Below are 15365 nucleotides of genomic sequence, written 5' to 3'. Positions count from 1 at the left end.
GTAATCAAAAACAGGCATTTCCACATACTATGTTTGGTATCGGGTTTCCTCCTCCTACCTAGAACTTAAGAGTTCAGAAGTGGAAATGTATCTGGTGACAGTCATGTGTAAGTCATGAAATAGAGGGTTGGTGAAATGGAGATGTTTCAGAGAAGGACTCAGGGAATAGATGATCCTACTTTGGGGAATGAAGAATGGAATAGAGGGTCAACATTTACCAAAAGGAAAATAAAAGGAGGGACATTACAGAAAGGAAAAAAATGTATGTTCAAGTACATGGGGTCTGGGGAACATCAAATTAGGTGTTATAAGTAGAGTGAAGGGCACAGAAATGGGGCAGAATATTCACAAGGACCTTGGATGACATGCTGATATGTCAGCAAGACACATTTGGTGATTCTAAAACCGCTGGTGTACGCAAATGCATTTCTGGGACTTATGTAACTGTGGAGAAGTTCTTTCAAATTGTGTTCTAGAATATTTCCTCTTTTTTCTTAGCTTTTAAGCACAAAACATATCACCATAAAAAATAAACCAGCTGATTTATTAAGCTCTAAATATGAAATTCAAATTTCAGGATCTAGTAGTATTTTTTAAATCTGTTCCTCATTACATAACAGAATAAAACTTCAGTCTACATTTTAATATGCAATAAGCCTTAAATCTCTTTTCTTAAGTAATAAGTATACAGCAATACAATTGCATCCATCCTTCTTCAATGAGAAGAGGACTTTGTTTTTTTACACATAAAATAAGTCTAAAGACTGTATAACTTCTGTTATACAATCTCTGCTAATACAGTGATCTAAAATGTGCATTCCTTTTTGTCCTCAATCTTACAAAATGATAAAGCATTTATCATATTACACATTGAGAAGATGTTTGAAACCTCATAAAACTTTCGAAGGAAGGTTGTAGGTAACGGGTAGCTACTGAAGGTGTTCTAGCCGGAGTAATGTATTACATTGCTTAATGGAAAGATTCCTTTCAATGCAGCTTGTGGGATGAGTTGAAAATATATACAGGTAGAAAGAGAAATGAGTGGAAAGAAAGCAAGGCCAGGTGAGAGGTGAGCCCAGGAAGGGTGGGGAGGAGCTCAGAGGATGCAGTTAAGAGACATGCATTAGGGGCAGAATGGAGACGGGGACCTGGAATGGTGCATGGTTCAGTGGTTCAGGCTTCCATCCAGTGCAGGTGGAGGCAGAGCAGAGCAGGCCCTGGGGAAGAGGGAACATCTAAAAGAGGAGCTCACACATGTGTTCAGTTTTAGAAATTTAATTAATATTATCTTATTAATATAATGACAAGAGTGTTCATATGACTTGGTTTTATCCTAATGCCGACTTGTAAGCAGAACATATTGTTTCCATGTGAGAACCTTCTCCCAGCTCTTAGATGTCATTCCAAGTACTTCCTTCAGTTCTAGTTGCTTATCTTTCTCATGTCTGTGTCTCCAAATCAGAATAACAAGAACACACTTAGGAATTTCACTTCTTGGCTCTGTAGGGAAAACACACACACACACCCACCCCACATTCGTGCTCTGAAAGCTTTCCCTGTGCTTCACAAAGCACTAGAAGTATTTCTTCTTTTTCTCAGAAACTTCCTGTGACTTGCTTTGAAGTCTTTGTTATCAGGAGAATTAATTTGAGTCTCTCAGAGCATTGGATCTAGAGTGAAAAAATGTCTTTGCTGTTAACTTGCTGTGTTGTGTTAGGCAGAAGATGTCACTCTTTTGGAGGTATATTTTGCTATTTATAAAATTAAAGAATTGGATTAGATCAGAGTTTCTTAACTCTATGGGTTGTTGACTTCATTCAAAGGAATCTATGAACTCCCTAAAAATTATATGGAAAATTCTTTGTCTTCTTATGCAAGCCCTTCTCTACAACAAGTTCCACAGCTCTCATCATATCCTTAGGGTTCTGGGCTCCCCAAAATAAAAACCAACAACACTATTTCGATCATTGATACGATGACCGGATTTCTTGCCATAAATCTGGTATTTTTGATGGCAGTACAAATATTCTGCATGACATGATAGAGAGTTTTCTTAGATGTAGACCTATTTTTTTATGAATTAGTTCTTAAGTTATTTTGTTCCTTTTAGTGCCTCTATGATCATCTCAGATGCCACCTATAAAATCCTGGCATCCGGTCTCAGAGGTGAGAGGATGGAGTGGGGAAAATCAGAGGTCACCCAAGGGAGGATTCTTTGTGCTCAAAACTTCTGCCTTCTGGTGCTTGAGACTAGAGGCATGTTTAGATTTTCTTCCCTTCACTTATGCAAGCCTCTAGAAAGGATGGTATACCCTTGGCACTATCTCTTGAAAGAGTTGCCTACGTCTGTCCTAGACACAGAAATTGGCTGCAAAGTATAAGTTGTGAATAAAACTGGCCCAAACCTTGTCAAACTCAGAGCAGTGACAGTTACGGAGATAAAGCAAGTGAGGTAAATCGAGAATGAGTGTTGACCGTAGAGCTATTTTAAAGTCTGAACCTTGGCCAGTGCTCTAATAAACCAACCCAAACATACTTTGTAAGTTACAGATAGGATAACTACAGAGCAATGACTTTTTTGTTTCTCAGTAACTCTACAAGAATATACTGAGTTTAGTTTCATATCTCTTTGCTTATTTTATAAACAGTGGTTTAGTCTCTTAAGAAATTTTCACAGGATCTATATTGACCTTAATCATATTTTTCTGTGCTGTCTCCTGCCCTTGATTTCCCTTTTTATCTCTCCCATATTCTGGAGACTATTGCTTCTCAAATAACTGAGGTTAAATGCCCCCCTCTTTTTTTCTTTGTTTGTTTATTAACTTGTAGTTTCCCCCAATTGATCTTTGTGTTTTTAACCATACATACTTGTTTATTAAATTGTAATTTTACTCAGTCTATCATTGTGTTTTTATTCAGTGAGCAACTTGTCACGTGATTCACCGTATTAAATTCAATAATATTTGAAGTGGTCTGTAGCTTGTTGAGTGAGGTGAGTCCACTGACAACTTACTTGGAAATTGCAGGAATTTTGCAGCACTAAAAAGGGCGATTGATATATGTAGAACATGTGTGATCATGAGAGCTGGCCTGTGGCTTGGTACAAGACATCCATAACCCCATACACACTGCATCAGTGTTCCAATGCAGTAACAGTTTTCACATTTTTAAAGTAAGAATCACTGATAAGATATCAGTGAGAATATAGAAAGCGTTAATCAAAGACAACTACATTAAAAAAACTTTTATGTTTTGCTATAAGTCTTGAGAACAAGAAAATCTCAAATGTCATCTCTGGTTCTAATCTGGTTGACAGGTGTAAGAAATTAACTTATCAGCAATTATATATTTAATATCCGTGCATACTCTTTTACTCTTGTTTGGCAAAAGTTTAATCTTGTTACTGTATTTGGACATGATATACATATAAACCTTCTTTCCCATTCTACATATAATTCTGGAAACATAATTCCCAATGGGGAATTAAGTCCATAAAACTTACCCAGAACTCAGTAAATGTATGTACATTAGATTCTTGGAAATGAAAACCTTGAGTTCTGTTTTTGTTTGGTTCTGGCTCACTGTGTTACAAGTAGGAAGAGGAAGGTCATGACCCCTGCTAGCATCAAGTCATAGTATTTAATATGAAATGGAAAAAGCAAATTCAAAGCAACTTAAAATTTAAAAATTTTTGAGGCATGACACAGGTTCAGTCCTAACATTTAGCATCCTCGACATGGTGATTTGTCACCAGAATCCCTTCTGCATCTTCTCCTGAATAGCCATTCTATTAATCTTCATACACCCTCCTTAAGAAGGAGCTAGAATAGCTAAAATAAGATGTAAAGATTGTAAAGTAAAGAGGAAGTTGCTGATTATTCCCAAATGAGGGGAAATAAAACTATTAAGTAGATTCCAGTTCCCTAAATATTCTATTGAGATTGTACAGCACAAGGTTTTTGATAAACCTGTCATTAAAAAGTCATTTCCTCATTTAAACTCTTTATTCAAGTGTATGAGTAAAAGGTTTTAAGCAATTATGGCTCAAAAGCACTCTGACTCTATGAAATAGCACCAGTTTTATTGTCTGTAGAATGTCCCAATGAGGTGAAATGAGCTTCTATTAATACTTGATGTTTCTATTTTAAAAGGCTAAATGATTCTATAAATGTGGTTAGAACTTAACTGTAATTTTTATGAGTCAGTTTGCTGGTATCCTCAAGAACTATTGCAGTGAATAGGGATACCACATATTACTTTTTAATAAAAATGTTACGCTGGAATCCTAAATTTTGAAGAATACTAGATAAGGGCCCTGATTCTCGATGCTAAGTGAACTCCTTATACATGACCAGTCATATCGTGTTTATTATCACTTAATTGGAAATCACGGGCACTGGGCTGCAAAGGATATCTGCGTGTTTCCAGGGCATTCCATGCAGAATGCTCTTCCAGGGAGGGCATTCCCTCACACCACCGAAGACTTGGTCTGTCTTTCATGCCGTGGAAGAGAGAACGCAGATGTTCCAACCTCACTTCCTCATAGCTTCTCTGGAAAGCATTTAAAAATAGAGATTTTAATGGTAGAGGACAAGAACGCAAGTGAACGTTTAAAGGTCTAACTGGCTTTATAAATCGATTCATGAATCAGCCACATCTAGTCAAGGAAAGGGCAGCTCCTAGGAATAGTGGAAATGGAAGGATTTATGAGCAGAATTGGATGGCACAATTAGCAAAAGAAAAGATTGTTTCAGGCAAAGTCACCATCCCTTAGGGGAAGAGACAAGGGTCTTATTGGGTGGATTACCTCATCATCCTTTAGGGAACTGAGAGGGTCCCTGTGACACATTACCTCATTGCTGCTGACCAGAAAACTCCTTACTGACCCCTTTAGATGAGTTTGGGCGGGGGGCGGAGATTGCAAATAGGCTGGGTATTAAGCCCAGTTTGGGAACTTGATCTAGCACAGGTGACTCCATTTGAGGCCTGTGTGGGGTTTTTTTTTTTGGCGCTGGAATTTTTCCCAGGTGAATCTGAGTCAACTCAGTTCCTTCCAAATCACCAATGGCTTTGTTGGTGGCGACTTGGTGAAACAAACCATACATAGACCTAGTTTTTGTTTGTTTGTTTGTTTTTTAAGCCTGTGTGTGTTCTTCTAAAATCCGGTTTTGTTGTGCAGAGATGAAATTCTGATTTCTCTTTGCTTACAGTAATGGTATCACACTTATAAGGGCAAAATACTGTTTATGGTAATAGGCTGCTTAGAGATTATTTTTCTTTCTTTCTGAAGAGAAAGTAAAAAGTAAATAAAATGGAAGAAATTTTCAAACTTGGAAATAGTTAACATTAAAATTAAACTTGAGGCTTTACTGCTCCTTAACACATAATATTCATTGTACTGGTTATAAATTGTTTCAAGCCCAAAGGGTGCATTAAGATGTTTCAGAAACTTTACTGAGAGGCCTTATTTATGTTTACCCCTTGAAATTGTTTTCTTCTGCCTGAACAGAAATGTTTTAGATGGAGTCATTGCTTATCTACTTGTTTCATTGTAGAATATCAACTAGGTTGTGATTGTATTTGGCAGAGTTGTTTATTTAAGAAAGCCTTAACAAACATTTTTGAAATACTAGCTAGCAAGAAAATGGAAAAAAAAAAAACTGAACAACGTGTCCCTGCTCACAGGTTTGCATCATTGCCCTCTCCTGAGGCGACAGTGTCTTTGCTTACTAGAAGCAGTTAGAAATGAGCGCTGACAGTCATTTTCAGATCAGATCCCACTTCATTTGGCAAGTAGCCACACTCTCTTGGGCATCGTCTACTTCATCTGAGCCACATATCTATTGCCATCTAAGCTTTTTTAGATTCAAACACTCTCTAAGAATGGCCACCCCCTAACGCCACATTCATGCCAAATTTTTCTACTGCTTTTGTATTAATACCATAAAATATTACAGAAAATGCCTTCATAAGCTTTATAGAAAGGTATAGTGATTTGCATAGAAGATGCATATCTTGCAGTTGATTTTAAGTTCTATTTATAACTATTTTGTGCTGTCTTTGCTCCCTTCCTGTGTGATGAGGTTAAATTATTGTTAGTACAGCTCAGCCTTGAACAGCGTGGGTTTGCACTGTGAGGATCCACTTACATGCAGGGTTTTTTCAATAGAGCCCAGTGCTGTAAACATATTTTTTAAGATATTCTTAATATTTGTTCCACCTTACTGTTGTGTGAGAACACAGTATATAGTATGACATACAACGTTATGTGTTAATTGATTGATTATGTTATAGGTGAACCTTCTGGCCAACAGTAGGTTATTAATGTTTAGGGGGGAGTACAAAGTTATATGCAGATTTTCAAGTAGGTGGGGGCTGAGCACTCCTAACCCCCATATGTTCAAGGGTCAACTGTATAATGCTTGCTACATATGACTGTCATCTGTAATGCATCATTAGGAAAAACAGATTATAATTGTTGCTCCTTGGAGGAGAACTTTTTATTTTATAACTTTTTTAGGATACAGAGATCATTGAAGAGAGTATTATTTAGCCACACAATAATAATTACTGTATATTTATCCACTGTACCCTGGTTTTACTTTATAATCACACTGTAAATATTTTCTGGTAACCAAGAATTCATAAACGTTTCATTATTGACAAAGAGAAAAGAATTACTTCTAATGAAAATGAGAATGACAGAGTAGAAAACATCCTTCCCAAGTTTTGCAGAGATTATATTTTGAAGAGAAACAAGCATGTATGTCCCTCTATGCTGAAAGTATTGTGCATGTGGAAAGATAACTTGAAAGGAGTTATATAAGAAATTGCTTTGTGAGAGCTGCAGTGTGTATATAAATAAGTGTCATGTGAGATAGTGCAAATGGCAGGTAGAATAGACAATATTAAGGACTCGAAGAGACAAATCATGTCTGCTTGAGAGGATTGAGGGATGCTTCATGGAATAGATACCACTATCAAATGGCTAAGATTGAAAAATCTGAGGGGCACCTGGGTAGCTCACTCAGTAGAGCTTCCGACTTTGGCTCAGGTCTTGATCTTATGGTTCAGGAGTTTGAGCCCCAAGTCAGGCTCTGTGCTGACAGCTCAGAGGCTGGAGCCTGCTTCAGATTCTGTGTCTCCCTCTTTCTCTGCCCTTCCCCCTGATCACGCTTGGTCTCTCTCAAAAATAAATTAAAAACATTTAAAAAAAAAAAAAAAAGAAAGAAAGATCTGAAAGACCACGGTTACAAGAATAAGAACAGGAACTAAATCATCATTTAATTAATTAAGGGTGTGACAAGGCTTGTAGACAAGGCAGTAAATAAATATTTGTAGCACATGACTGTTGGACTTTTAACTAAAGCAAAACTTACAATGAGAGTAATAGATTTTGTTAGACAAGTATTGACAAAAATGGTAGAAGGGTTGATATATTTGGCACTATGTCTTCATTCTTTGAATGGTGCTTTTTTGGGAATGTACTATGTGCTGGGACTGGTAAAAGGCACTAAAATAAGGCAGACCTGATCTGACCATCAAAGAGCTTAGATTATAACTGCGTTTAGGTAGGGGAAATTCATATTTTACGGTTTGTGGATGGCAAGGATTTTTGTTTAATTCTTGAACATAGATAATTAACCAACTACTACATAAATGGCATCAGTCATGAAGGCCACGCTTGGCAGAAGACATGTACAGAAGAATGAAAGCCCGTGTGATTACAAAGTTAGTGTGTGGTAACTGCACATACATCAAGCTACTGAGAGAAGGTTTGATTTTAAAGGTGACTCCTTGGAGGTTGATAAGGAGATAAATGAGAGGCATGTGAAATGCTTCAGGTGAATGCTTTTCCAAAAGCCAGGAACTTGCCTCTTTATGTGAGAGGGTGAGGATGTCACTTGTAATATCATACCAGTTTTATGATTTCAAAAGCAATGAATATAAAGTTCATTGGGTTCTATTAAAATATCAAAAATGGTAAGTTATGTGCAAGATACTAAGTTGCTTAAGGTTTTTGTCCTCAATTTTTAGTACAAAGTATGTGCTATTTTACTTGTCATTTGATGCCTTTAGCTACTAAACATTCTTTATAGAAGGATGCATGTAATGATAAACAGATATTGATGGACAACATATAAAATATAAACTTGTAGCCAACTTAGTAAAAAGTATAGTGGCACCACCCAAAATGCCCGTGTCCTGACTCCTGGAACCTGCAAGTATGTTACCTTAAGTGGCAAAGGAGAATTAAGGTTGCAGATGCAAATAAGGTGGTCAATCAGCTGACTTTAAATAGATGATCCTACATCAGCTGAGTAGGCCAGTGTGCTCACATGGGTACTTAAAAGTGGAAGAAGAAGGCAGAAGGTTCAGTGATGTGAAGTGAGAAAGATGTGACCGGCTGTTGCTGGCTTTGGAGATAGAAGGAGGCTACAAGCCAAAGAATACAAGTCACTTCTAGAAGCTACAGAGGCAGCAAAATGGATTCTGCCCTAAAGTCTTTAGCTCACTGAGACTTGTATCAATCTTTTGACCTATAGAACCATAAGATGAAAAATTTATATTGTTCTAAGGCACTGAATTTGTGGTAATTTATTATGGCAACAAATAGAAAACTAATACATCACTATTTAATAGTGGTAAGGAACATTTACAGGTTACTGTTAGAAAACGCTTGAAACAAAGTATATATATTAATGACAACAAGGAGTTGGAGAATAAAATGTGAAAATTAATAGAATCTAAGGGGGCTCATTTGATTAAGCATTTGACTTTTGATTATGGCTCATGTCATGATCTCATGGTTCATGACATCAAGCTCCACATTGGGCTCTGTGCTGACAGTTTGGGACCTGCTTGGGATTCTTTCTCTTACTCTCTCTCTACCCTTCCCTTGTTTGTGTGCAGTCTCTCACTCTCTCTCTCAAAATAAATAAGTAAACATTACAAAATATTAGAATTCAATATCATATTTTAAATCATAATTTGTTTAAAATAAGTGTGAGCATTAGAATATTAGTTTTTATTTTTTTAAATACTTGCAGATGAAGCAGCAACAATTTGTATCACACCATATGAAGTTCATTGGCATAATTTAGGGTTCTTAAAGGGGGATTTACATATTTTTAAATATAAGACAAAATTATAACTACTGGCACCCAGATTATTTGGATATTAACAGTATAATAAAGTACCTCAAATATGAGGAATCATGTTTTATATGTCGTGATACTGGTGAAAAGATTTCCCTAATCCTTTTGATTTTTTATTTTCTTCAGGTTTCTAAAATTCTTAATGAAGTATGTGTGTATCTGTGTGTACAGGTCTGTGGGGGGTATGTGCTTGAATAAAATAAGAATCATTTTCTCTGGGTTGCAAATGGTACCATAATGGGCTTTCTCAGGAAAAGTTTTGGTATTGAGGCCAGGTCTACTGTATAAGGGATTGACTAATGACTACCTATGTTTCTGCAATTTAAAATGAGTCATGTGCAAAATACCTACTGAGTCTTAAAGCAAATATGCAGTTAGTAATTTCTGAAGAATTATAAAGAGCTCCTCATGAAGGTTGTCAATGAAGAACTAGCAACTGACTATTCTTTCAGAAACATTACTTATCTTTGAAAAAATTTTATTTCTCCTTGGTCTTCCAGCCACTAGTCTCTCCCAAGAGAACTTGGAAATCTAGGCATCACAGAAAGTTCCAGGGGTATCAAACACTTCACTTGGTACATGGTTCAATAACATTGAGTGCCTCCCCATTTAGGCTTAAGTTATGAAGTGTGTTTCCAAAAGCTTCCAAAAGTTGATTCCATTGTTCATACCCTTGTTACTGTGTTGTGCTGGTATTAAGAGATGATGATGATACGTACATTAGTGCTTTACACACGACTCTGGAAACCATGGTTAGTCACTCATTCCCCTCTCAGACAGAAATAGACTTTATAGAAGTATGACTTCAAACAGAATCAAGTGTTAAATCATTCAAGGATTTCTTTTGGAGGTAAGTTGCACATCCAGTGACCTTATTTGTACTTTTCCCTCCAGTTAGGAACTCACTTCTGTGGACACTTACCATCCTTTTTTCTTTTTTTATGTTTTTTTTTTTTAATTTATTTTTGAGAGACAGAGAGAGACAGCATGAGCAGGGGAGGGTCAGAGAGAGAGGGAGATGCAGAATCCGAAGCAGGCTCCAGGCTCTGAGCTAGCTTTCAGCACAGCCCTCCACGGGGCTCGAACCCATGAACCATGAGATCATAACCTGAGCTGAAGCTGTATGCTCAACCGACTGAGCCACCCAGGCACCCCGACACTTACCATCCTACTTAACCCTAGCTTTAATGGATTTCATGCATCTGCATAGCTTTCTGTGCTACACTTTTCTGGCCTTGTATTTTTACTGGCTTGTGTCTCAGAATTGTTGGGTAAGAAGTTTTTAGTTCTCTCAATTTCTTTGATAAAATCTTTCCTGAATAATGGAAAGTTTTACCCTCTAAATACCCTGGAGCATGAATTTCAAATCACTTTCACCTTCAAGTACTTCATTCCCAGAGAAGATTATATATGGGTGAGGTTTTTTTTGTTTGTGTATTTATTTCTAAGATGGGAATCACAATCACGGTTCTGATGGTCATGATGTGAAGTTTGTAAACTGTTTGACATATAGCACATGCTGTTCTCAGTGCTTTGTATTCACTAACTCAGCCAATTATAACATAAAGAATGTCTTATATTTTTCCAACCTAATTTTTTACCCATGAGCTTCAAAGAGAGTATAAAATTGCCAAACCTACCTGGTGACAAATATTTACTATAACTTTTTCTTGATCTAGTTCAAGCATTTTTTATTCATTTTTAAATCTTCTTGGTGAAATCTTACTACAATTCTTATTGAGGAGGAAGACACTAAGTTTTAGGTGAACTAGGGTTGAGATTGATTACTCTTCGCTCTGGTAATTTTATAATGCATTAATGTGCTAAAATCTCAAAGTACTTAAACTCTCATTAGAATTTAACACAGGATAGGATTTTGAGTTATGCATTATTCTTAATAAGAGATTTATTACAGAATTATACTGATAATGTAGGTGGTGCATTTTTAGTAGGTTAGTAAGGTAGCCAAAGAAATTTAAAATATTAGTGTATGAATATGAATGTGAAAACTCTTATCACTGACTACTTTTTTTGAGATATGGGAACTATTTTGGAGTAGTTGTTTTTCCATGACTACCTCGAAATCAATAGTTGTATTAGCATTTACATTTAAATTACCAGCATATCAACGTTTAAAATCTTTCTTATACTAAATAATTTCTTTTTTTAAATAGTTTATTGTCAAATTGGTTTCCATACAACACCCAGTGCTCTTCCCCTCAAGTGCCCTCCTCCATCACCACCACCTCTTTTCTCCCCTCCCCCTCCCCCTTCAACCCTCAGTTCATTCTCAGCATTCAATAGTCTCTCAAGGTTTACTATATAATTTCTTTAATACAATATAAAACTTTATTCTTGAAATTAAAAACCTTTACACAATAAGCGCGGTCCTGTATTTAAATTGAGTACATGCCTCTTTTGTACTTGGCAGAAGATCTAGCCTTGTCTAAAATTACTCATACAAATGCTTTGCTGGGGTTTTTTCCATCAAGGAATTTGAAATGTAGTTAAATAAACAATCTTTCTAGCACTCTGATAATTACTAGCCTGGGAAAGGTAAGAATTATAGTGAATGGTTGAATATATGATGCCTTTTTACTTGCCCTTTAAAAAAGAAATATTTTAATATTCACATTTACATAGCTCACTTAAATCTCTTATGTTTAATATTTTAGGTTCGTTAGTCTTTGTAAGAAAATAAATCAGAATCTCTGTACAGCTTTTAGCTCATTTAGGGTCTATTTTTTTATTCAGTTACATAAATTAGAGAAGAAAAATATATAAAAGTTGATTCTTGGTGTTTTGAATAAATTTAAGTGCCAAGTGTTGGTTAAATATTTATGAAATTGTATAATTAAAGCCTAGGTGTCAAAATATTTTATAAATTGTTAAAAAATAATTTTTCTTGAAGATGAGAGAAATCATGGGAGTTTGTGGGTGTTCATTTCTACCATTGTAACAAAAGCAGCCATAGATAAACTGTAAATGAATGATTGGCCATAATCCAATGGCACATGTTAAAGACCAGAAGTAACCTTGACTTGTTATAAGGGCTGTAGTTTGCTGACCCGTGGTATAAGATCCCACTTGATGTGGAAGGAAGAAAGTGCAGGAAAGGTTTTTTGAGGTTATTTTGAGGGACAGCAAGGGTCAGAGAAGAAGGGAGAGAGAGAATCCTAAGCAGGCTCCATGATGTCAGTGCAGAGCCGAATGTGGGGCTCAAAATCACTGATCATGAAATCATGACCTGAGCCAAAGACCCACACTTAACCGACTGAGACCCCCAGGTGCTCCCACCAAGACAAGACTCTTAACCTTGGGTCCATTGATCAATTTTGGCCATTAGCATGCAGCATGTTGTCCACTTCTTTCTTTTTCTTGTGAAATGTGTCACACCTTTCTTCACTGCTTGAGGGATTGTGCCCCCCAAATGTTAAAAAGCATTTTATTTGTTAAAAATGTCAAAAAGTTTATAATATATGTCTCCTATAGTATTCAAACAGATCTCTAGGAGATGCTGAGAAATAGTTAAACCCCATTGAAGTTTCCCATGAATTAGAAAGTCCATTCCTACAAGTTTGAGTAAAAAGAATTATAAAAGGCCATGATTTTGAAACTATGCTCTACGGAAAAAGCCAATAGATAGCTCAGGGTCTTCTGGGAGTGATGAGGGGGTTAGAAAGGAAAGTGTTACTCAGTGCTGCTCCAGATTCTTCAACTGAGGCAATTCATCTTTGTATTTTATTTCTTAAAGTTTCTGTATATTAATTAATTATGGATAAAAGAAAAATCATATTTCTTAAAAACTAGTTGTATAATAGTAAATAAATGAATAATATAAATACAGTACTTACATTTTCTTTTCCTTTGTTTTATTTTTCTTTTGCCCTAGTCTGTACAGTATTTCTTTGGATATACTTTATCATGAGCAATACTTCTACTTGACTTTTTTTAACAAAGAATTTAATAATGACAAAATCATATTAATCTTAAATTTAGTCATGTCTGTTGAAAACATGGCTAACCAGACTATAGTCTGTTAGCATTAATGGTACTTGTTTATATTTTATAGCAGGTTTTCTTTCCCTGGAAAAACAGTGCAGCTATTGATGGTTAGAACTGGAATTCCAGTGTAGAAAATTCTGCCAAGTATCAAAGTTGAGAAAATTTAAATGTTATTATTAACTCTTAAACCACATAGCAGATTTTAGTCTGGGTAACACAAGAGATTCATTTGTAGATTCCTTCCTTTATTGATCAGTTTTTTTTAAGTTCCTACTATATGCCAAGCACCTGGGGTCTGGAGCAAGTATAGTCTAGTTGCAAGAGAATGAAGAAAACCATTTGATTTTGGTATCACATTTCTGTTTTGAATTAGTATTAATACTACTTACTTGGGAAAAAAGCTCATGATATATAAAGCAATTTAATTTTTGAATCTTAACTTCTTAAATTGTTAAGTTTGATCAGGATTTTTTTGGATCTGCTACTTAAAGCAGAAGATTTCTGGTGTGGATAGGGTGGGTTCAGGGGTAGATTTTGTTGTCTCTGCTTCGGAGATGAAAAAGAATATAAGAATGAAGACGCTTAATGAGACACTCAAGGTCACACTGTTCTTACATCAGAAATCTGTTAGACTGTCTGTTTTCTCCTCTTTGTATTCCTGATTCATAATGTCTACAAAATATGTAGACAATTTTATGAGACTAGAAAGTTTATTAGGATCACAACTTTCTTTTTTCTCTTTGTGCTTATGTTTTGGTACTTGAGTTATAATAAGCTCATACATATCACTGATGTAAGATAAAGTATGAAACACAGGTTAATACAGGGAAATACAGACTTAAGATATAATTTGGATTACCCTCTCATATCTTAAAAGCTCTTGAATGATTCTAAAATATTCTTGGTTAATAGTTTTTGCAAGAACTTCAAATTTATGTTTTATATTTCTCAGGCCATACTCAAAAATAGCTTAACTTTATCCCTTCACCCCAAGATACAGTGCTATTTGCCAGTTCTACCCTTGCATAGCCAAATCCTTTTCTTGGGAAATTAGAGATATTTAGGACATCAATGATATGTTCTATCTGGAAAATTATTGTAGGTGGTTAAGTAAGCAGCAGACGTTGTCTAGAAATGATGGTCTTGTTTTCACATAAATATCTTTGGCTGTAAAGCGTTCAGTTAGAGAACTATATCAGATATATGTGAAAAGTTGACATAGTTTATGTTCTATTAACCTTGTTTATTTTTACAGCATGTTGTTTTTATTGTTGTCTTACTATTTACATTATCTATTTTTGGTCACTTCAAAAATGAATAAAGCTTATGTTGTAAAATATTTCTCCTACATGGTATTTTCCTGAAGTTTTAATAAACCATCACTCATTTAATCAGGACTCAGTGCTCATATTTTGTGCAAGATTATAATTGCAAGCATGAATCTTCGATTTATCATGAGTTGTTTGTATATATCATATCATGCAGTATGATAATGAAAAAGCAAAGATCATAACTATCTCTAAATCTGGCTCAGAATTATTCATTAGGTTTATTCTCATTACTTTTGTATACAAAATGCTTATAGAAAAAAAAGAACCACCAAAGCAGTGGATATTCTAATGAAAAACTGAAGACTAGTGTCAGTGGAAGTTGGAGGGAAATTTAAACCTCTCTATTGGAATAAGATGACTAAAAATTAAATGTAAATGTTATATAGTTTTCTTCTTTTGTTTTTGTTTTTTTCACATCAGACAGATAATGTGCCAAGGTCATAAGGTATGAGGGAGGCACATATGACACAAAGGTGTGAACACCTAGTCATGTTTATGAACTACAAAAGGGTTTAGTGTTCTTAATCTTATGCTAATAAAAGGAGATTTTGAGTAGCTGTTTTTAAACTTCAGTCCTGGTTGGAATATTTAATTTTTAGTATCATGTATCTTTAGTATTGTTACCATTAAAAAGTATAAGGTTAATAACTATACTTTTTGTAAAACAATTTCTAAAATATAAAAGTATAATTAAGTGCAGAAGTCTTTTCATCTACCTATTCCCCTCCCCTCCCACACTTAATTACATCAACAAGGTTCAAGTATAGATCATTAGAGTTGAATATGTCAGTTTTCCATTCTCAAGTAGTACCTTAATTTTGTTTTCTTTAATATAGTGCTTCAAGAAATTATCTTAAGGGCTAGTATCCAA

General features: G+C 35.3%; 1 pseudogene; it reads right to left on the bottom strand.

Annotated features, from left to right (window-relative positions):
- Positions 1-14908: 14908 nt before the first annotated feature.
- On the bottom strand, positions 14909-15006 carry LOC115286207 (annotated as a pseudogene).
- Between the last annotated feature and the right edge of the window lie 359 nt (positions 15007-15365).

This window comes from Suricata suricatta, chromosome 2 (assembly GCF_006229205.1).
Source record: "Suricata suricatta isolate VVHF042 chromosome 2, meerkat_22Aug2017_6uvM2_HiC, whole genome shotgun sequence".
Classification (NCBI taxonomy): Eukaryota; Metazoa; Chordata; class Mammalia; order Carnivora; family Herpestidae; genus Suricata; species Suricata suricatta.
The sequence above is the reverse complement of the archived record's forward strand: the minus strand, read 5'-3'. Positions and strand labels throughout refer to the sequence as shown.